The sequence below is a fragment of the Hemitrygon akajei genome, chromosome 7, assembly GCF_048418815.1.
Source record: "Hemitrygon akajei chromosome 7, sHemAka1.3, whole genome shotgun sequence".
In the NCBI taxonomy this organism is placed as follows: domain Eukaryota; kingdom Metazoa; phylum Chordata; class Chondrichthyes; order Myliobatiformes; family Dasyatidae; genus Hemitrygon; species Hemitrygon akajei.
The window spans coordinates 79,741,054-79,764,200 of record NC_133130.1 but is presented as its reverse complement, the minus strand read 5'-3'; positions in this window follow the sequence as shown (position 1 = coordinate 79,764,200).

Below are 23,147 nucleotides of genomic sequence, written 5' to 3'. Positions count from 1 at the left end.
AAAAGAACTGAATTACATTAAGTTTATTTATGTTTATTAAATAGTTAAGTTAAAATGAGTATTGAAAATAACAGAAATGAAAAAGGACTGAGGCCCTAGTCATGGGTTCAATTTCCATTTAGAAATTGGAGGCGGAGGAGAAGAAACTGTTCCTGGATTGCTGAATGTATGCCTTCATGCTTCTGTGCCTTCTTCTTGATGGCAACAGTTTGAAGATGGCATGTTCTAGGTGGGGATCCTTAATGATGGATGCTTCCGTCCTAAGGCACCACTCCTTGAAGATGTCCTGGATACTACAGAGGCAAATACCCATGATTGAACTGACTAATTTTACAAGTTTCTGCAACTTACTTTGATCTTGTGCAGTGGCCCCCGCACACCCTCCCCCCCCCCCCGCAGTATCAGATGGTGATACAGCCAGTCAGACTGCTGTATCCATGGTACATTTGTAGAAGTTTTCAAGTGTTCTAGTCAATGAAACAGATCTCCTCAGACTCCTAATGAAATATAGCAGTTGTCTTGCCTTTTTTTATTGCTGCATCAATATGTTGGGGCCAGGTTAGGTCCTCAGAGATATTGACACCCAGGAACTTGAAACTGCTCACTCTCTCCACTTCTGATCCCTCTATGAGGATTGGTTTGTGTTCCCTCATCTTACCCTTCCTGAAGTTCACAATCAGCTCTTTGGTTTTGCTGACACTGAGTGTAAGGTTGTTGTTGCAACAACGCTCAACTCACAGTTTTAAGAGAAGGTCCAAATATTCTTCGACAACTTGCTGTGCCAAAAAAGTGAAAAACCGAGTAGGCATCCAATAATTTTAGAAGGATCTTCACAGTCATTATATGTTGAAACATACTTACCTTTTAAGTATAGTTTGCCAGATATTTTTAAGGAATTACCTGCCAAATCTTTGATACCTTTCTGAGGTATGTAGCAGGGTCATCAAAAAGCCAAGAAAATGTGTAATATGAAAAAAATAAAAATGTGTATCACAAAGTAATCAAGCTTCAATCAGGCTGTATATAGGGGTGTAATACAGTCCTGGGAGCTTGCTATTACACTCAAGAGCTACGCACACTAAGTGCAGTGCAGGCTGAGGACTCTGCACCATTTAGAAATCAAGTCTGCTTGTGTGAATACTTGAATAAAAAGCTGGTGTCCAGCTGGGCTTTACCTTCCCATTAATGCCGTTAAAAGGAGGCAGCTGAGTTGTCTGTTAAAGTTTACATTTTGAAGTGTAAAACATAAGTAATTTTCCTTTGGGTTGGCTGCATGACAGCATGAGGCCCCGAAAATGTGAGGCAAATTCTTGAAGGGTTTAAACACAAGGATGGTTTATAGCTTGAAAGGCTGCAGAAATACATAATGAATCAAAGCCAAAGCGGAACGTAGTCATTGTAAGCGTGAGGTGAAAGTGTCTCCGGGAGACCAGTGTTAAACAATTATCCATGCTCCTGTATAACAGTAAACTTATTCTAGCAAAACAGTTTAATCTTATACTTAATTCTCAGCAAACAATTGCAACTTCCTTGTAATTTAATATCCTTTGTTCTCTAATTTAACTGCCATAAGAATCCTACAATCCTTGTTGCAAATTGACCTCTCATTTTGGTCATGTGATACAGACGATAGATTATTCAGGGCTTGTAGTTTGTCCACATAAAGTACCTGATATTTCGGTTGATTTTTATTCCTCAATCAAGCACCATTGTTCATATAAATACTGCTGAAAGGAGCTGACCCTTAAGCTTAATTTTTAAATATAAAGCTGAAACAGTTTGCTTTGTTTAAACTGTCAATATAATCAGACAGCATGAAGTGTTAAATTACCTACCTGAAGTGGTTTGGCCCCAATCATATGAACAGTTTGTATCTTGCAAACTGCAAAGTTATGCTGTGTTCTTTGTAGAAGCTTGCTGTGTGCAAATTGGCTATCATTTTTCCTGCAACTGCTGCAGTCATAACACTTAAGAAGTATTTCATAAACTATAGGCATTTTGGGATGATTTAAAAGTTATAAATGGTTTATTAAAGTAGACTCCACTGGTGTTTTTCCTACTTTTACATAGGTTGTTGTATTTGAACTCCTGTACCTTTGAGGATGATAGCAATAGTTACAGCCATAACTTTCAAATGAACATTGGATAATTATTTGAAGGGAAGAATTTAGAGAGCTCTGTAGACAAAGTAGGGAACTGCTTCAGTGGGGAGATCCAAAGACCCCACATGGGCATCTTGGACTGTAGTGATCATTGAATGATTCTATAACAAAAATTCCATTTTAGCTCTTGAACAAAATACATCATGAAAACTGGTGCAGTTGGTGGATTTAGATTAATTTTCAGAAGGGTAGTTATTAGCTCAGCTGCTTGGCATAACTTCTTGTAGTTCAAGTCCTCATGTACTGTATGTCATATATAGAAAATTGTTATTTTCTATATTGGACATATGCTTCCTTCCTTTGAGGTTTAGAGGAGAGATGTTAAGAAAGCAGTTAGTAGGGCAAAGATATCAGAATCAGAATCGGGATTTACTACCACTGCCAAACATGACGTGATATTTGTCATTTTACGACACAGTACAGTGCAGTGAATAAATTACAATAAATTCTAAGAAAAAATAATTAGACTCTGGCCAACAGAATTAAAATGAATCCCAGGCTATTTTATAAATATACACTACTTGGAACAATAGGATGGATAGGGTAAGAGTAGGTCCCCTGAGAGAGCAGAAATGAAGTCCTTGTGTGGAGCCAAGGAATAATTGCACTCGCTTTGATCATCAAAACAAGGAGGCACCTACACAAACTCCCACTTTCCCCAATGATTTCAGTCTCTACGGCAGACATGAGAGCACCCTCCAGGTGGCTGAATCCATGAAAGACATCTGGCCCAGACAGGACTCCTGTCCAAGTACTAAAGACCTGTGCTGATCCACTGGTTGGAGTGTTCACTGAGATCTTTAAACTCTTGCTTCAGCATTCTGAGGTACTCACCTGCTTCAAGCAGGCTTCAATTACACCAGTGCCTTGAAGAACATGGAAACCTGCCTCGAACACTATCACCCAAAAGCACTTACATCCACTGTGATGAAGTGCCTTGCAAGGTTGGTGATGAAACATATCAACTCCTGCCTGAGAAGTGACTTGGGTCCACTCCAATATGCATCACAACAGGTCCACAGCAGATGCCAGTTCTTCAGTTCTTTACTCAACCCTGAAACATCTAGACAGTGAAGATATATACATCAGGATGCTCTTGATTGAATATAATGCAGCATTCAATACTATTGTCCCCTCAAAACTAGTCAACAAGCTTCAAGTCCTAAGTCTCAAAACTTCCTTTTACGACTGGATCCTCAATTTCCTCTCTTGCATACCTCATTTCAGATTGGCAACAAAATCTCCTCCACAATCTCTATCAGTACTGGTACAACACAAGGCTGTGTGCTTAGTTCCCTGTTTTACTCACTTTATACTTGTGATTGTGAGATGAAGCACAGCTTCAATTCCATGCTCAAGTCTGCTGACAACACTACTGTTGTTGGCTGAATCAAAGCTGGTGATGAAACTGCATAGAGGAAGACGATTGAGAATCTTCCTGAGTGGTGCCACAACAACAACCTCTAGGAGCAGATTATTGACTTCAGGAGGAGGAAATCAGAGGTCCATGAGCCAGTCCTCATTGGAGGATTAAAGGTGGAAAGAGTCAGCAACTTTAAATTCCTTGATGTTATTGTTTCATAGGATCTGTCCTGGGTCCTGCACCTATGTGCCATTATGAAGAGAGCACAGCAGTACTTCAACTTTCTTAGAAGTTTGCAAAGATCCAGCATGTCATACAGAACTTTGACAAACTTCTATAGATATGAAAAGTTTATGACTGGTTGCATCATGGCTAGATATGGAAACACCAATGCCCTTAAACAGAAAAGCCTACAAAAAGTAGTGGATACAGCCCATTATCCCATGACAGATAAAGTCCTCCCCTCCATTTAGCACATCTACACGGAAAGCAGGAAAGCAACATCCATCATCAAGCACCCCTACTGTCCAGGTCATGCTTTCTTCCCACTGCTGCCATCAGGAAGAAGGTACAGGATCCTTAGGATTCACACCAGCAGGTTCTGGAATGGTTATTACACTACGACCACAGGCTCTTGAACCAGAGGGAATAATTTCATTCAACTTCACTCACCCCATCACTGAACTGTTCCCACAAACAATGGGCTCTCTTTCAAGGACTCTACAGCTCATTTTCTTGATATTTATTCAATATTTATTTATTATTATTTTGATTTTTTTTAAATTTTGTATTTGCAATTTGTTGTCTTTTGCACATTGGCTATCGTCCGTCCTATAGGGGGCGATCTTTCATCGATTCTATTGTGCTTCTTGTATTTACTTATCACTAAAAGGATCACTTATGTAAGCTCAAATTTAAACAACCAGTTTGATAAACATTTACCTTCTTTCCTCTAACAACATAATTTAATCTCTTGCTGAGAATTTTAATGCACTAAAAAAAGTTGTTCTCTGAAATTCACCATCCTTCTCACTTCATCAGAGGCAGAGTGTTGTTTACAGCTGTTGATTTTTAATAATGACAAGAAAAACTATTTTTCTGGTTTCCAAAACTGGATAATATTCCCCCATAACAAGAACAATAACAACAGCAAGTCGCATTCATCTGGATCTATTAACTTAGCACAATATCCCTGGACACTTCTGACAAACACTCTTAGGCAAAATTAAACAACCTGCCATGTGAGGAGCTATTAAGACTAGTGACCAAAAACTTAGTCAAAGAAGTGGATTGAAGGAGTGAAAAGGAAGATGAGGTATTTAGAGAGTGCATTTCAGACCTTACAACCTCAACAGCAAAAGGTTCTGTTACCAGTTCTTGAGCAATTACATTTGGAGATTATCAAAAGGCAACATTTAGAGCTGCATAAAGATCTCGAAAGGGAGGTGGGTTGGAAAAGATGAAAGGAACAAGGGAAGAATGTGTCGTTGAGAAATTTAAAAGCAAGGATAGATTTTCATGAGCACATACTCATGCCCACTTGGAACAACTTGTCTGAATCTACTTGACTCAATGCAGCGTAGATCAGCTGTCATGGGGAACCCATTGTGCTAAAAGCGTCAGCACAAACCCATGATTTCCTATCCATTAAAACTGATGGACAGAGAAATCACAAGCTCCATCCCTGTAATTTTCTATAATGCACCCCCTGACGGAACCACACACCACTGAGAATTGAACTTCTCATATTGTTGCCGAATGCATCAGATTAGCCGGGACTGCCTTTGAACCCATGTTGAAGAAAGAAACAACAATCTTTATCAGCCTGCTTCATTAGATCTCTTTTAGAGGTCTTTCTGTGGATACAAATGCCTGACATACAGTATGTACAGCTCGTACATACAACGGAACCTTTTGGAGACTACCGGGATGAATTTACCAGCTGCTATGGAGATGCAGGCATTTTCTGTATGTGGTTGCACCTCCGACTTGGGAACAGTTCAAAGTAAATTTATAATCAAAGTGCATATATATCACCATATACTAATTTGAGGTTCATTTTCTTGCAAAACAAAGAAATACAATGGAATCATTGAAAAACTACACAGAGAAAACTGACGAACAACTACCGTAGTAAAGAAGACAAATTGTGCAAATAAAAAACGTAAATAAATAATTCTGAGAACCCAAGTTGTAGATACCTTGAAAGTGAGAACGTAGGTTGTGGAATCAGTGCAGAGTTGAGTTGAGTGAAGTTATCCGCAGTGGTTCAGGAGCCGGATGGTTGAAAGGTAATAACTGTTCCTGAACCTGGTGGTGTTGGCTCTAAGTTTCCTATACTGTACCTCCTCCCCATTTTGAACAATTCATGGAAACAGAACCCTGCTGTAACCTGGGGATGTCTTGTAATATTAAAGTGTAATTTATAAACAAAATATATTAAACAGGCAAAGGTGATTTAAAAATGTTGAAAATCAAGAAAACAAGCTACATGAGTAGGAAGAGAAACAGCGATAATGTTTAATTTCAAAGGCCCAGTAACAGAATTGCTCACAGATCTGGCCTGACTTGCTGAGAATTTTCAGCACTTTCTATTTCTGTTTTAGAATTTTTGCGTGTGCATTTCATATTTTAATTTACTTGTTAAATTCTCTGCAACTTCTCTTCCAGGAATTCCGAAACTCTTGTTGTTATTCACCTTGATAAATGGTTCCCTTCTGCTTCCGTAAAGACTGAATAAGGACTGACTTTATTCATTTTCATTTATTATTGTTACCTGGTGTAATTTTTAATTATATAGAGTGATATTTGACTTAGTGCAAAATTCCAAGTCATCTGCTTCTAACACCATGGCCATCCCAACATAGAAGTCAAGCAGCGTTAAGACCTATGCATATCCTTGGAAATGAATGGGTTTCACCTATTGGGATTCAAAAGGGAGACACTGGTGAATGATAGTGTTGGACTAATGTAATGCACAGGACAAAAGTAGCAACCCTGTGCTCAATCAGGACCAGGGATTATTTTTATTCAAATCACCAGAGATCTCAGTGCCCCTCTCTCTGACTAGTCCCTTAAGTTAATGCCCATCCTCTATGGTCCCTACTTTACCTACCCCTACTCCACAACAAGGATCAGCTTTATTCACCATATTCGTCCGCATGTGATGCACCATCAATAACTCTTGGAGACGTGAGGCGAGATGTAGGCTTTTATCGGCTGGAAGAAAGAACAAGCAGCAATTGACCACCACACTGCATCCTGTAGACTGAGGCCGGGGTGGAGTCCCCAATCGCCTTTATACCGGGGTCCGTGGGAGGAGCCATGGTCAGTGGGAGCAGCCACAGGAGCAGTCAGCGGGGGGGGGGCGTGTCCAGACAGGTATGTGTAGTTCACCACAGCATGCTTTAAGAACTTGCAGTAGTGTGTTGTCAGCACATGGAGCACAAGCAACCACATTCAACATTTCTAAAGAATAAATTTAGGGGCTAAAGTATGGCTGTGAAATAAATGTGCATAAATACAAGCATGTATTTACAATGTAAACAGCATTATAAAACATCAAGCAATTCCCAGCAAGCTGCATCTTTGAAAGGTTACCAGGAAAGGACAGGTTAACGGTGTCATTTGTTTTGTTCTTTCAAAAGGCCAGTCCAGAGTGGAACGCCAACAGATGGTGTTCCTCTCTGTTTCATTATGGTTTTCCTTCTGCTTAGCATGTATTGTATTCTCTGCCATAGCAGTAGAACACTTTGAACTAGCTTCCTCGTTCATGAGAAGGGATGCAAGTCACTGGGAGTATAAATCATTTCAAGGTGAAAAGTGTGTCAGATGCACATGTGGACAGGACCTCCACTTCCAGTGATGCTCTCTCAACACAAAGCCAGAGGACGCTAGCAAAACCGTCAGACAAAGGAGAGCAAATAATTCAAAATCCTGCTATACGTAGGCTCCTGGGCAGAGTCCATTGTTCTCCCAGCAGACTTGCAAGAGCCAGGAGAAATTTTGTGCAAGTTCAGGATCAGGAAGAAATAAAATAAAGCCCTTCTGGGTATTCTTTCTCAAAAAGAGAAAATAAATATTTTATGAAGGTCAACCCTCCCTTTAACATGATCTAAACATTTACCCCTCTCCTTAAAGTTCAAAGTCCTTGTTCTCAGTCAGTCTGTAACTTTGTGTCCTTAGGCTTCTGTGTTTTATGATGCACAACAGTTGAATAAACAATTAGGTCAGTGCACGTTACTCTCTGCACGTTATTTCTTTGAGTGCTCATGTAACAGAAGGCTACTGTCCCCCTGAGATCTTGCAACTAGCCAAGCAGTCAACGTCCATACAACACGTGTCCTGCGATATCAGCCCCTTCCACAAAAAGTGATTAAATATGAGCGTACTGTGAAGATCAAAGTGATTTTGCTTCTGATTCCTCGTTTTAATCGTTGCCATCCATCCGCCATCTGTCATCCCTGCTCACTAACAGGTCAGTAGTGATCCCATGCTGGTCTGCTATCTTGAATAAAGTAAAAATGACAAAGGGCTGGCAGGCCTTACTAGGTCTGAGCTGTGATCTACCCCCATTACATAATCAGCACAAGAAATAATCTTACTTTAATTAAATCATTGGTGTATTATATTTATTTACAGATACAAAACTGCAGTAGATGCTTTGAATGCTATGCTTTGCAAGATCAGATCAGGTCTACTCAATATTGAGCAGAAGCATCTGAAAGACCATTAAATTGCAAACAATGCATTCAGGCATGTTCATCCCCTCATAAGTTGGCAAGGAAGCAAAGACCTGTTTAAAAACATCTTTATAAGGGAACTTCAGAAATGGTCTCAGAGCCTGCATTAAAGTACTGCAAGCACCAAATTGTTAGAAGCAGGTGCCCTCCTTCCCTAGTCAGACACCAGGCTGTCAAAATCTCCCCGCAGCATCAAGAATCATCAATGATTCCACACTCTTCATGAATGAAGAATGACTAGGAATGTATCTCTTGGAATGATGAGGCTTTTTGGATGGTTACCATGAACTTTACATTGCAACAAACAGGCACCCCTCCCTCCAGCACCACTCTTCCTCTCCTCACTAATCTTTAGCTGCATACATACAAATAAGAATTTAACAATCTGGGGACAAGGGTTATCCCCAACAGATGTTCCTCCCAATTTCTTCTAGGAAAACACAACTGTTGAACTCTGCTGGAAGATCCATTTGTTAACTGTGATCTCATCCAGGAGTAGGCTACTGAAGTCCTCAGGGACTTTTTTTTTAACCTGAGCAAGTCTACTACACTTAAGTACCCTAAAACTGCTGTATAACATAGGTTTGTGTTTCATATCTCAATACCATAAGCAGTGGCCACATGGAACCACCACTAAACAAGGACCTCCACGTGTTGAATGGGAAGACAGATGATTTCAAAGAGACCGAGTTAGTGGAATGATTACAACGGTTGCCTCCAATCATAGTTCTTCTGCAGGACAAACTTTGCATTCTTTCCCAAGTAGTTGTAGTGAAGTTCTCTTCTGATCCTTCTACTGTTACGCCTGAGCCCCCTCCTTTTTGAGAATCACAAAATTGCTATTAATTCAGGTCAGGAGGCCCAGGAAATGAGAGAGAGACGTTTGGAATGTTTGGCCCTTCGGCAATACAAAGCCACGGAACAGGTCATTGTCTTTTGGAGACGTAATTGTGTATTGAGTACTGTACGATTCATCGAAGCCCCCCCAGGCAATGAACCGAGGGGGGTTGGTGGAGGAATTGCATCATCCCAACCTGATTGACATCTGAGACCCTGTGAGTCAGGATAAAAGAGGGTCTGTGGGAACAGCCCCTCAGACGCACCAGAAGAAATGCTAGAACTCCTGTAACAGCGTAATAGCGAAAGCCGGTGGAAACAGCCCACGTGCGTCCTTTTGCATTTGCCTCGGAATTGGTGGATCTTGCCACAGAAGAACGGTTTTAGCTAACAACAAAGGAAAATTCAGCCCCCACCGACTCTCGAGGGATTGACATCATAAAAGGAATGGGCAAGTTTAACTCTCTCTCTTGACTCCAACCAAAGGCTGCAGCCTACAGCTTGACTGAACTAAAGTGACTTTTATATTTCCATCGGACAATACATTATCCCCTAGACAACGATAGAGCTATTTCTTATTGATTATTATTATACCTGCGCTTTTCGATTTGGTATTGACGACGTATATTATATGTATGTTTGCATTGATATTATTTTTGTGTATTTTTATCAATAAATACCGTTAAAAATAGTACCATCAGACTTCAACGGACCTCTCTATCTTTGCTGGTAAGTGACCCAGTTACGGGGTATGTAACACTACCTATAGATAAGTGGTGTCCACCATTGACCATATAGGATATCTGACACTGCAGTGCCTCTAGTTACAATAGCAACACTGTCTTCCAACAAAACTTCCAAACAATATTGTCATCCTATGGGTTTACATAAATGCTTAATAGTCACACTTATATGATCCTTGGGTGCCGACGTAAGTCTCCCACTCCGTATATATGTGTGTGCTCCTGAATGCTGCTCTCACTGGCACAAGGGCTGAAAGGCTGCTGCTCGAGACCCACACCCGCTCGCTGATTGAGACCTTTACTCCTGGGATTACACATCGGTGGCTGTACTCCCACAGTTAACCTCCGTGCAATTTATCACTCAGTTATTTCCATTCGGAGCTGATGGCTGGATTAACGAGAGCAATGAATAGGAGCTCCAAGAAAGGACTGCTCCTGCATTCTCTGTCTGAGAGCAGGTGTACACCTCAACACATTGATGCAATCACAAAGGCTCAGCAGCAGCTTTAATTCATTAGGAGTCTGAGCAGGTTAGGTATGTCACCAGTTGCAGGCTCAGGGCTTCTGCCTCCCACCATCAAAAACATTTTCAAAAGCCCGTGCCTCAGGAAGGCAGCATCCAGCCTGAAGAACCCTCACCATCCAGGACATGCCCTCTTCCTATTACTCCCATCAGGGAAGAGATACAGGGGCCATCCGGTTTCTGAATGGTCCATGAACACAACCTCACTATTTTGCTCAATTTTCACACTATTATTTTATTTTTGTTGTAACCATAGTAATCTTGTACATATTTCATTCTGCCACAAAACAACAAATTTCACAACAATGTCAGTGATAATGAACTTGATTCCATTTCTGATTCAGGTTTTTGATCCTGAGGGCAAGGCATGGATAGGTTAGGACTATCATTAGGAGTGAGAGCTTAAGAAGTAATCTCACAACAATTCTCAAGATGATGAGCAATGATGATTGAATAGTAGTTTTAAGGTCTTCCATCTGGTCAATGGCTCAATGACCAAAGGTTATATAAGATGTAAAATTACTGACAAAACATTGAGACAGGAGATGAGCAGAAATACAATAATTTTATGCCTAGACCTCTTATTGCTGTATGTGTGTGGCTGTACGTGTATTGGCTGCCATATCCCATACATCGCAACACACCTTCAAGGTACATCATTAGTAGTGTAATGTTTCAAAAACGTCGGGGAGAAAGGTGAAAATTGTTCCTTATCTTTCTATAGTTGCAAAGGTAACCAGTGATTTTATTAAGTGCCAGTGCAGGTGCAATGCTTGGTGAATGAGACAGAAAAAGAGGGAGAAAGTAGATAAACTTAAGTTCTCATGTGCCTGTCTTCCAAATTGAAGATACTGCATTCTTTCTCTCTGCCAATAAATATTGAATCATCCTGTTTTCATATTCTCTCTTCTTGTGTCGTGCAGGCAAATGGGTTCCTTTAATTGCCTCACCGATGCCTCCAGCTCTGCAGTTCCCTCCTCTGAAAGCCTACTTATCGAACAAAACACTCAGCTAATTATCTCCTTATATGGCTTAGAGTCAAGCTAGGTTTTGTGGAGTACCTTGGGAACTTCTACAACACCAAGTATGCAATGGAATTACATATTGAGCTCTTCGCTCTTCCTTTATACAGTATATTAAACACAAATAAAAATAGAATTTCAAATAACTCAGTTGTTTCAAGAAAGTAACTTATTGACATTTCCTTCCTTGTTTCCTCTGAATTGTTTGCGCAGGTTTCTGAAAAGTCCACTCTCTGAAACATTATCTCTGTTTTTCTCACTCTACAGAGGCTACCTGACATCCTGCAACTCGTGCAGTTTCTGCTGTTATTAAATTGCTCAAGTTATTGATTGTGTTATTCTGCTTTACGCACAAGTCTTTGTAATTAAAAATCACAAGCTAATTAGTTGCGGGATGTCATGGCATTTGATCAGACCCACACATGGGTATGCTCCCAACAAAGATTAATGGATAATAATCCGAACATTCCCTAAGAGCTTGAGAAAGGAAGAATGGAACTGTACAAAGACCTGCATTATAAGACTATCCTCATAGTGAGGTATGAACGGATGGATTTATTTATTTGAAATTGAAGGTGGATCTGGAGAACTAATTGAAGTTCAGTCTCAGGTTACTGAAGTCTGCCAGCTGGCCACTCCACAGAAGGCAGAAGATGTCTTCAACTTACTGTATATTCTCACCGACAGATGGCTCGGCGCAGCAGAAGGTGCAATATAGACAAATAATGGATATAAAACAAGCTCTTCAATATTTTCTTATCATATATAATCTCAGTATTTTCCCTTTATTGGCTATATTTAGATCTTTTATCCTTAACATTTTATTGGCTGCTATCCAATTAAATTATCAGTATTCTTACCATGCAAAAATAGAACTTGAATTTCCTTCAACAACCACATTCAATCAGACTTCACAATCCCCACTGCCATCAAGACTTGCCAACTACAGGTCACACTGAATCCTAGTTGTGGGTTCCAGTCTATAGCAAGTGAAGAAATTACAAAGGCCAAGGCAGACTCTGGCAGGTTTTTAAAGATATATGGCAGTATTTTGCAGAAACCGAGAAAATTATTCAGAGGATCTTGACTAATAGCCACTTTTATCCTGGACCCAACAGATTGATGCAATTGCAAAGAAGGCATACAGGCAGCTCTACTTTGTTAGGAGTTTGAGGAGGTTATCAAAGGTTCTTAAAATTTTTAAGAGATGTACATTGGAAAGCATTCTGACTGGTCTGGTATAAAGCCTCCAACGTACAGGATTGCAAGAGGCTGTAGAGCATTTAGATTGAAGCCAGCTCCCTCATGGACACAACTGTCGCCACCATCAAGTGCATGTTCAAGAGGTAGTGCCTCAAGGAGGTAGCATCGATGACTAAGGAGCCTCACTATCAAGGACTTCCCACTTTTCATTACTACTATCAAGAAAGAGGCAAAGGAGCCTGAAGACCCACACTCAGCAACCCAGAAACAGCTTTCCCCCCTCCCCTCACCATCAGATTTCTGAATGGTCCATTATATATGGACCTCAATATTATTTTTTGCACTATTTATTTATTTTTGTAATTTGTAGTAATTTGATGTCTTTGTACTTTAATGCTGTTGCAAAACAACAAATGTCATGCCAGTTAATTCAGTGATCTGATTCTGATTCTAAATTATTATCATCAAATTATCTAGTCATTTTCACACTGCTGTTGTTCAGAGTAGGCTGCATGCCTATTAGCAATTCCAACAGAACAGTATTAATGCACTTAAATTACTTAATTGACTGCATGTGAGCTGCTAGAGGATGTGGTAAGGAAGATATAATTACATGTGTATAAAGCTAAACAGGTACATGGCACTATCTCAATAGGCATCTTGGTCAGCATATACAAGTTATGCCAATGGACTTGCTTCCATGCTGTATAACTTTATGACCTGCAATTTGCCCAAAACTGGATTTCCCAGTTTCTGTTTTATTAGGTATTATTTGCACATAATTGGCTCTTATCCAGAGCAGAGCATATAATCTACCAGAGTTTTCCCAGCAACAAAGGTACACCGAGTTATATCTTTTTGCATGTGATGCTCATTTCCGCCTGAACCAGCATAAATTGGAGCCGAAGGTCCACAGTAAAACAGTCGTAAGACCACAAGATATAGGAGCAGATTTAGGCCATTCAGTCCATTGAGACTGCTCCACTGTTCCATCATGGCTGATTTATTATCTCTCTCAACCCCATTCTCCTGCCTTCTTCCCGTAAACTTCGATGCCCTGAATAATAAAAAACCTATCAGCCTCTGCTTTAAATATACCATATAACCATATAACAATTACAGCACAGAAACAGGCCATCTCGGCCCTTCTAGTCCGTGCCAACACTTACTCACCTAGTCCCACTGGCCCGCACTCAGCCCATAACCCTCCATTCCTTTCCTGTCCATATACCTATCCAATGTTACTTTAAATGACAATACCGAACCTGCCTCTACCACTTCTACTGGAAGCTCATTCCACACAGCTACCACTCTCTGAGTAAAGAAATTCCCCCTCGTGTATGCTTAACTTTTGCCCCCTAACTCTCAAATCATGTCCTCTTGTTTGAATCTCCCCTACTCTCAATGGAAAAAGCCTATCCCTGTCAACTTGATCTATCCCCCTCATTATTTTAAATACCTCTATCAAGACCTCCTCAACCTTCTACGCTCCAAAGAATAAAGACCTAACTTGTTCAACCTTTCCCTGTAACTTAGGTGCTGAAACCCAGGTAACATTCTAGTAAATCTTCTCTTTATCTCTCTATTTTGTTGATATCTTTCCTATAATTCGGTGACCAGAACTGTACACAATACTCCAAATTCAGCCTTACCAATGCCTTGTACAATTTTAACATTACATCCCAACTCCTATACTCAATGCTCTGATTTATAAAGGCCAGCATACCAAAAGCTTTCTTCACCACCCTATCCACATGAGATTCCACCTTCAGGGAACTATGCACCTTTATTCCTAGATCACTCTGTTCTACTGCATTCTTCAATGCCCTACCATTTACCATGTATGTCCTATTTGGATTATTCCTACCAAAATGTAGCACCTCACACTTATCAGCATTAAACTCCATCTGCCATTGTTCAGCCCACTCCTCTAACTGGCCTAAATCTCTCTGCAAGCTTTGAAAACCTACTTCATTATCCACAACGCCTCCTACCTTAGTATCATCTGCATACTTACTAATCTAATTTACCACCCCATCATTCAGATCATTAATGTATATGACAAACAACATTGGACCCAATACAGATCCCTGAGGCACACCACTAGTCACCAGCCTCCAACCTGACAAACAGTTAGCCACCACTACTCTCTGGTATCTCCCATCCAGCCACTGTTTAATCCATTTTACTACTTCAATATTAATACCTAACGATTGAACCTTCCCAACTAACCTTCCATGCGGAACCTTGTCAAAGGCCTTTCTGAAGCCCATATAGACAACATCCACTGCTTTACCCTCGTCAACTTTCCTCGTAACCTCTTCAAAAAATTCAGTAAGATTTGTCAAACATGACCTTCCATGCACAAATCTATGCTGACTGTTCCTAATCAGACCCTGTCTATCCAGATAATTATATATACCATCTCTAAGAATACTTTCCATTAATTTACCCACCACTGACGTCAAACTGACAGGCCTATAATTGCTAGGTTTACTCTTAGAACCCTTTTTAAACAATGGAACCACATGAGCAATACGTCAATCCTCCGGCACCATACCCAATAACCTGGCCTCCACAACCCATCTGTAGCAAAGAATTCCACAGTGTCACTGCCCTCTGGCTAAAGAAGTTCCTCCTCTCTGTTCTAAATCAACATCCTTCTATTCTGAGGCTGTGACCTCTGGTCCTAGACTCCCCCCACTAAAGGAAACATCCTTCCTACTTGTGCATCCACAGTATCTAGGCCTTCCAATATTCTATAGGTTTTAATAAAAACACTATTAGTCCTTCTAAACTCCAGCAAGTACAATGCCATAGCTATCAAATGGTTCTCCTACGTTAACTCTTTCATTCCCTGAATTATTCTCGTGAACCTCCTCTGGATTTTCTCCAATGCCAGCACATCTTTTCCTAGATAAGTGGTGCAAAACTGCTGACAATAACCAAGTGCAGTCTGACCAGTGCCTTCTAAAGCCCCAGTATTACATCTTTGGATTTATATTTATAGCCCTCTTGAAATGAATGCTAGCATTGCATTTGCCTTCCTTACTACCAACTCAACCTGAAAGTCAACCTTTAGTGAATCCTGCACAAGAACTCCCAAGTCCCCTTGCACCTCTGATTTTCGAATTTTCTCCGTTTAGAAAATAGTCTGCACCTTTATTGTTTCTACCAAGGTGCATGACCATATACTTCCCTATGTTATATTCTATCTGCCATTTCTTTGCCCATTATCCTAATCTATTTAAGTCCTACTGGGAGACTCCCTACTTCCTCAACACTACCTGTTCCTCCACCTATCTTTGTATCATCGGCAAACATTGTCACAAATCCATCAATTCCACCATCCAAATCATTGACATATAAGGAGCAGTCCCAACATTGACTCTAGCAGAACAGTACTAGTCACCGGCAGCCTTCTAGAAAAGGCTCTCCTTTATTCCCACTCTTTGCCTTCTGCCAGTCATCCAATCTTCTATCCATGCTAGTATCTTTTCTTTAATACAATGTGCTTTTATCTTGTTAAGCAATCTCATGTGGTGTATCATGTCAAAGGTCTGCTGAAAATCCAAGTAAATATCATCCACTGACTCTCCTTTGTCTGTCCTGCCTGGTACTTCCTCACAGAGTTCCACCAGATTCTTCAGGCAAGATTTCCACTTAAGAAAACCATGCTAACTGGGATCTCTTTTATCATGTTCCACTAAGTACCCTGAAACCTCATCTTTAATATTACAATCACTGCCTTATAAGGATTCCTTTACCTTAAGTTCCTTAATCAAATATGATTTTCTTCACAACACGCAACCCAGAATTGATTTTCCCCTCACAAACTATAGAAAGTCTACAGATGCTGGAACTCCGAGGAACACACACAAAATTCTGGAGGAACTCAGCAGGCCAGGCAGCATCAATGGAAAAAAGTACAGTCGATGTTTCTGGCCAAACCCTTCGGCAGGGCTTCTCTTAATGGGCTCAGTCACAATCTGCTCTAAAAAGCAAACTCTTAAGCATTCTACAAATTCCCTCTCTTGGGATCCACCAATTTGATTTTCCCAATCTACCTGGATATTGAACTCACCCATGACCATTGTAACATTGTCCTTTTTACATGGCTTTTCAATCTCCCTTTGTAATTTACATTCCACATCCTGGCTACAATTCAGAGGCCTGTATATTACTCTCAACAGGGTCTTTTTACCCTTGTAGTTTCTTGACTCTACCCACAAGGATTCTACATCTTCTGATCCTATGTCATCTCTTTGTAAGGATTTGATATTATGGAACTGTCTTGATAAAACCAAGTGCACATCATGCTAGTTTGGGATTCTTCCTGCTTTCAAAAGGAAACTTCGTTGCTGTAAAGAGTTTCACAATTGACTACAGCCAGCAAAAACAAATTCCACAATCCAAAGTCTCTGCCTAGCTTAGTGACACTTACCTCTGTGGTCCACTGCAATGCTTGGATATCTCACTGATCTAAGGACTCAGGGAAGTAGAAGGTGGTTCTTGTTCTCAAGATCCATCTCTCTGCACAGGGCTGGCTACTGAAAAAGTCCAGAAGAACAATGTGGCTCACATGAGTCATGTATTCTTCCAAGAAGCATGTCATTCACCATTAGAAATTTCTTCCCATGATCCACATCAGGCTGCATGTTGAAAGACTGGAAAGCTTTCTGTGGATAAAAAGGTTTTAATGCTCCACAGGAATGCAATCGGGAAGCCAGCATTGCCAGCAAATTCCAGTGCCTGGGCTGCCACCCGCTCCTTACTGAAGTCAATGTACTTGGAAATTATCTCTCAGTAGATCTGAGAAGGGTGGCTTCTCTGATGCAGTCCTAGCAACAATTTGGGGCATGTCACAGATCAGATGCAACTGTTTGGAAAGATCCTGTGGTGAGGAGATTAAAGAATAATATGGCAGAAATGTCTACAAAGCAGAGGCAAGAGCAGAGTCAGAGAATCGGTAGAATGAGCAAATGTCTTGCCGAATGTCACATAATGCAACAAATACAGGCTTAGAAAACTTAAACCTGATAATCCAAGTTCATCAGAAGGATTCCAGTTGGCACTGAAGGAATGAATATCTCCTGCATAAACTTTGAAAAAAAAATGATTTTGGAAGGCATTTCATCAGCCTACATTCCAACAAAAGCAGTACACTTCACCACCACTTGCCGTTCTCCCCTTCTAAGGGCACCTTACCATGAGAGATGCAACACTCGCCTTTCACCTCAACACTCCATGCCATCCAGAAACCTACAATTTCTTCCAAGTGAAGTAGACATTTATTTGTATTTTTGCCAACCTTAACTGGTTGTTTAAAAAACACCACTTTCTCCATAAGGTGTCAGAGGATTAGCAACACACACAAAATGCTGGAGGAACTCAGCAGGTCAAGGGGATAAAAACAGTTGATGTTTTGCACCAAAGCCCTTCGTGAGGACTGTTGGAGAGGGAAATAAATCAAATAAATATACAAAAGGAGGCAGAGAATTGAGGAGAAATAGAGAAGCCCTGGAGGATGTAAGGTAGGTGGATTATGAGGATGAGAAGGCATACAGTATACACGCCTTCAGAAAAGAACAAAGGAATATTGAGGTGCAAATCCCAGAAGATGGTGGTGTGTTCGGATACAACAGCCTCAGGGGCCAACCAAAGGTTTTTCTGTCTTTTTTAAACATCTTTATTATGATTGTAAGCCAATGCTGAACATTAAGAACTTCAAGCACTACAGGTATACTCCATCAGCAAGGTCCTCACTGGCAGAAGAGCTGGACTTGGTGCAGACCGTGTAACAACCTGCTACAGGAATGCATCAGATTCGGTGCAGGAAAGTGTTGTGTTATTTCACTAATATTGAAAATATTTTCTTTGTTAAGCATTCTTTGCTTGTCTAAATAATTCATTAGGGGTTGGATGTAGTTGTATGTGGATGACCTATGCTATCACAGGACCACATCATACACCCATGCTTCGTTTAAAGTAAAAATGAAACCAAGACCTGTTCACCTGGGCTTCGCTGTTTTCCTTTCAATTAGCTTTATGTTTGAGAGTTACGAAACATAACTGTGGAGCAAGGAAGTTTTAAATGAACTCAAAGTTATTACCTACCTGTTGAAGTGCAGCAAGACATTTGAGTTTTAAAAAGTGCAGTATGCTTTCTTCGCAAAAGGATAGATGGTTGACTTTTTTAAAAGAAAAGGCAGAAAGCAGACAAATTCATGGGATCATGAGTAGTGAGAACCAGCTGATAGTGATCACAAAAAAGGTAGAAATGCCTGGCTCCATCGGAAAGATAGAGGCATTCAATTGCACAAGAGATAACTGGATTTTGTATACTGAGCAAATTGAGCAGTATTTTGAAGCAAATGGAATAGCCAATTAGAAATTAGTACAAGTTTTGTTGAGTGCATTGGGGTTAAAGGTATACATTTTGCTCAGAGGTTTGACTGCTGTTACGTACCCCGTAACTGGGTCACTTACCAGCAAAGATAGAGAGGTCCGTTGAAGTCTGATGGTACTATTTTTAAAAGTCTTTATTTATAAAGGGGCATAAAAATAAGATTAATACAAACATTCAGATAACATACGTCGTCAATACTCAATCTAAAAGCGCGGGTATAGTAATAATCATCAATAAGAAATAGCTCTATCATTTGTCTAGGGGATAATATATTGTCCGATGGAAATATAAAAGTCACTCAGTTCCTGCAGGCTTCAGCCTTTTGGGGACCGCTGGGTTTTCACTTGTGGGAGAGAGAGAGATTTGTGAGAAAAGAAACTTGCCCGGTTCTTTTGATGAGGCCAAACCGTTGAGTCAGGGGAGTTGGTTCCCCGTTGTTAGTTCAAGAAAATCACTTCTGTAGTATCCGCCACCGGCTCCCAGGCAAGGGAACCGAACGCACGTGGCTTCCTTCAAATGGCTGCCCGCTATTACGGGATCGCTAGCGTGTCTTCTGGTGCGTCTGAGGGGCCGTCTCTACAGCCCCTCTTTTATCTTGACTCGCAGGGTAGTAGATGTCAATCAGGTTGGGGGGTGATGCAATCTCTCTCTCAACCAGCCCACTTTGCCCAAGGGCTTGCATGTATCCTAGTTCCCAATCCACAAATGTGTCTCCAAGAGACAATGGCCAATGTCGCGTTATTTTGCATCGCCGGGGAACGAGGCATCCGCCACATCTCTCTCCCATTTCCTGGGTCCACTGACCCACCTCCCCCCCCTAGTGCTCTTGCGATTCTCACAAAGGAGGGGGCTGCAGGCAAAACACCTGCGATTCTCACAAAGGAGGGGACTGCGGTCATAACACTGCTTCAACCAAACCAGCTGAAATGAGCTTTTCTGATATAATGAATATAGTGCAGGAACACTTAGAACTAAAATCTTTGTTGATTATAGAATGCTTTAGGTTTCATAGGCAGAATCAAAAGGAAGGGGAGTCCATTTCAGCTTACGCTTCTGAATTGAAGAAATTATCCTAGCCTTATCAGTTCAGCGATGGTCTTAATAATGTACTGATAGATTGTTTAATTTGTGGAATCTTACAAAAAAATCATGCAAAAACTGCTCCTAACTGAGACACATCTTACATTTAAAAGAGCAGTTGAAATCATTGAATCAATAGAAACAGCAGACAGAGACACAATTAAGTTGCAGTCAGGAATGAAAATGAGAGTGAACAAAATTGCAACAGGAACCTGCCTGGCTGAACAGATTATGTTACAGTTGTGGCAGGGACTCACATACACCAGACCAATGAGTTGTAAAGGTGAAACTTGCAGAAAATGCAAAAAAGTTGGACACATTGAAAGGGCATGTCAGACAAAAATGAATGGACCACACAGGGCAGAGGAAAAGTTATAAGGTCAAGTTTCAGTTTCAAGAAAAGTACTAACCTACATGCTGTTGATGAACAATCTGATGGTGGTTAGAGTGACAGAGGACTGCATAGCCTTGAGATTTACATTGTGAAAACTAACAATAAACAAGTAATACGGCTTACACCAGAAGTAAAAAACACATTCATTAAAAATGAATTGGACATTGGCTCAGCTGTCTCAGTCATTCCACAAAATGAGTTTTAACAGTGTTTCAAAAATATTAAGCTAAAGCCTGCAGATGTCCAACTAATAACTTATATTGGACTAAATGATAATTCCTGTGGAAATAATATTTGTAACAGTGAAATACAACAATCAACAAGCTACGTTGAGCTAGTATGTGGTAAAAACAGAAGGGCCAGCATTGTGGGTGGTGTTGGGGGGGGGATTGGCTGAGACAACTATAACTTGATTGGCGATCCATCCACCATTTGCATGCCTCATCCCTTGCAATGAAGCCATGTCAAAATGAATTAGGAATGATACTAGATGATGCCAGAGCAGTGTTCAAGGAAGGCATTGGCAAACTCAAATGCAATATAATATCAAGAGTAAAATAGTGTTAAATGAAAATGCCACAAACATGGTTTACAAAGCTTGTCTGGTTCCTTATGCCATCCGTGATAAAGTAGCTAGTGAGCTACATCACACAGAGTCTGAAGGAGTTCTTTGCTAGGTTGAATGGCATCCACTGACAACACCAGTGGTCCCAGTAGCCAAGAAGAATGGGCTTATCAGGACCCATGGTGATTTTCAGGTCATCATCAACACAGAACTGAAAGTTGATCAATACCCTCTGCCTAGGATAAAGGATATCTTTGCAAACCTGTCTGGTGGAAAATACTTCAGCAAAGTGGACTTACTGCAGCTGAGTCCTACCCACAGATGGAGATGGAAGAAGAGTCCAAAGTGTTTCTCACCATGAACACCCACAAAGGGCTTTATCACTGTAATGGGCTTATGTGTGGCTGGTATCTCTCCCTGCACTCTGGCAGAAAGCTATGGACCAGGTGCTGCATGACTGCCCAGGCACTCACTGTTACCTGGACAACATCACTGTTACCAGTAAGGATTACAAGGAACATCTCCAAAATCTCAACACAGTGTTTAAAAACTTAGCAGATTATGGGCTCAGAGTGTGACGTGAAAATTTTGAATTCTTTAAACCAAGCATCACTTAGTGTGGCCATACTATTGATGCACGAGGATTACACAAGAGTGCTGAGAAAATTCAAGCAGTGGTCGATGCCCTAAGGCCAAAGGACGTGTCGCAGTTGTGGTCCTTTTTAGGATTTGTTAATGATTATAACAGGTTCCTGCAAAACCTGGCTACTGTGCTCCACCCCTTAACTTATTACTACAGATCGGGAAGAAAGGGCAATGAACAATGCAGGGTGAGGTGGCTTTCCAAAAGGTAAAGGAAATGGTGGCATCAGACACCACAGACACACATTGTGATCCACACCTCCGGAAGAATGGTATTCAGAGCAGTCACAACCACTTCCTGCAGTCTCAGAGTCAACTCCTACAACCGCCGTGGAGGAGGCCTCAGATCCTAAGATTGTTCCATAGCCGCAAGTCTCACCTGCTAAGCAGAGTGACATCCCTGGTCAGGAAAGTCATTAGCCCACAACAGTAAGAAATCCTCCATAGTGATTTAATCTTTAAGCCTGAATGGAACTATTTAAAATTTACTATGCCGTGGATGTTTATGTAATAGTTGTAATATATAGTATTCTGTGTATTTGGTTGAGATGCATTCTATGTTTATAACTAAGCAGGAAGCAGTGTTGTGTGTTCAATGTTTCGGTAATATTGTAAATATATTGTTTGATTGTGCCTTCTCTGTTTGGTTAAATAATTCATTACAGGGTATATGTAAAAGTAGGTGAATGACATACGTCATCATGCCATCATGTCATATGCGTGGCCTTGCTTAAAGTAAAACCAAAACTAGAACTCGTTCTCCTGGGTTCCTGTCTTTTTCCGATCAACTAACACTATGTTTGAGAGTTACAAAATATAACCCACATAGAGCCAAATGGCCTGCTTCTGAGTATATAACTCTATGACTCTAGGAAATATGTTAAAACTTACTGAGCAGCAGTTAGAAAAAGATTACAGACTGAATAATTGTATTCAGCTGGCATGTACACAGTGGGATAAAATACCCCCTTCACTCCATTGCTTATAACTAACACATAAAATATTAACCAAAAGAAGGAAGGCGCCTGTTCAGTACTTTGGCTTTGTGATAGGTTTATTTTGTTCTTTAGCCCAGCACCTCCCATGAGAAACATGGCAGGCGATCAGCTAATACCAGGCAGCTTCCTTTACATAATTACATGCACTTATCAGAAAAAAAACCTTTTCTAAAGATAATTGGTGTGCTCTGCTGTTGTCAAGATGTTCTTAAATGTTGCTGGTTGTAAAATTATAGGTCTAATCTGAAATTGCCTAGTAATAAAATAGTGCACTTGTTATTTTTTATGCCAGTACTAAGACTAAAATTAAACGGTATAGATACCAACTTCCATGATAATATTACATTTGATTTAATGCAATTTTGATCAATAATAAGGCAATATAATATTTAGATTGAGTGCCAGTAATTATAAACCGCAATTAAAGAGTACAAAGAAATCCTCAGGCAATTGCCTTGCTTTTC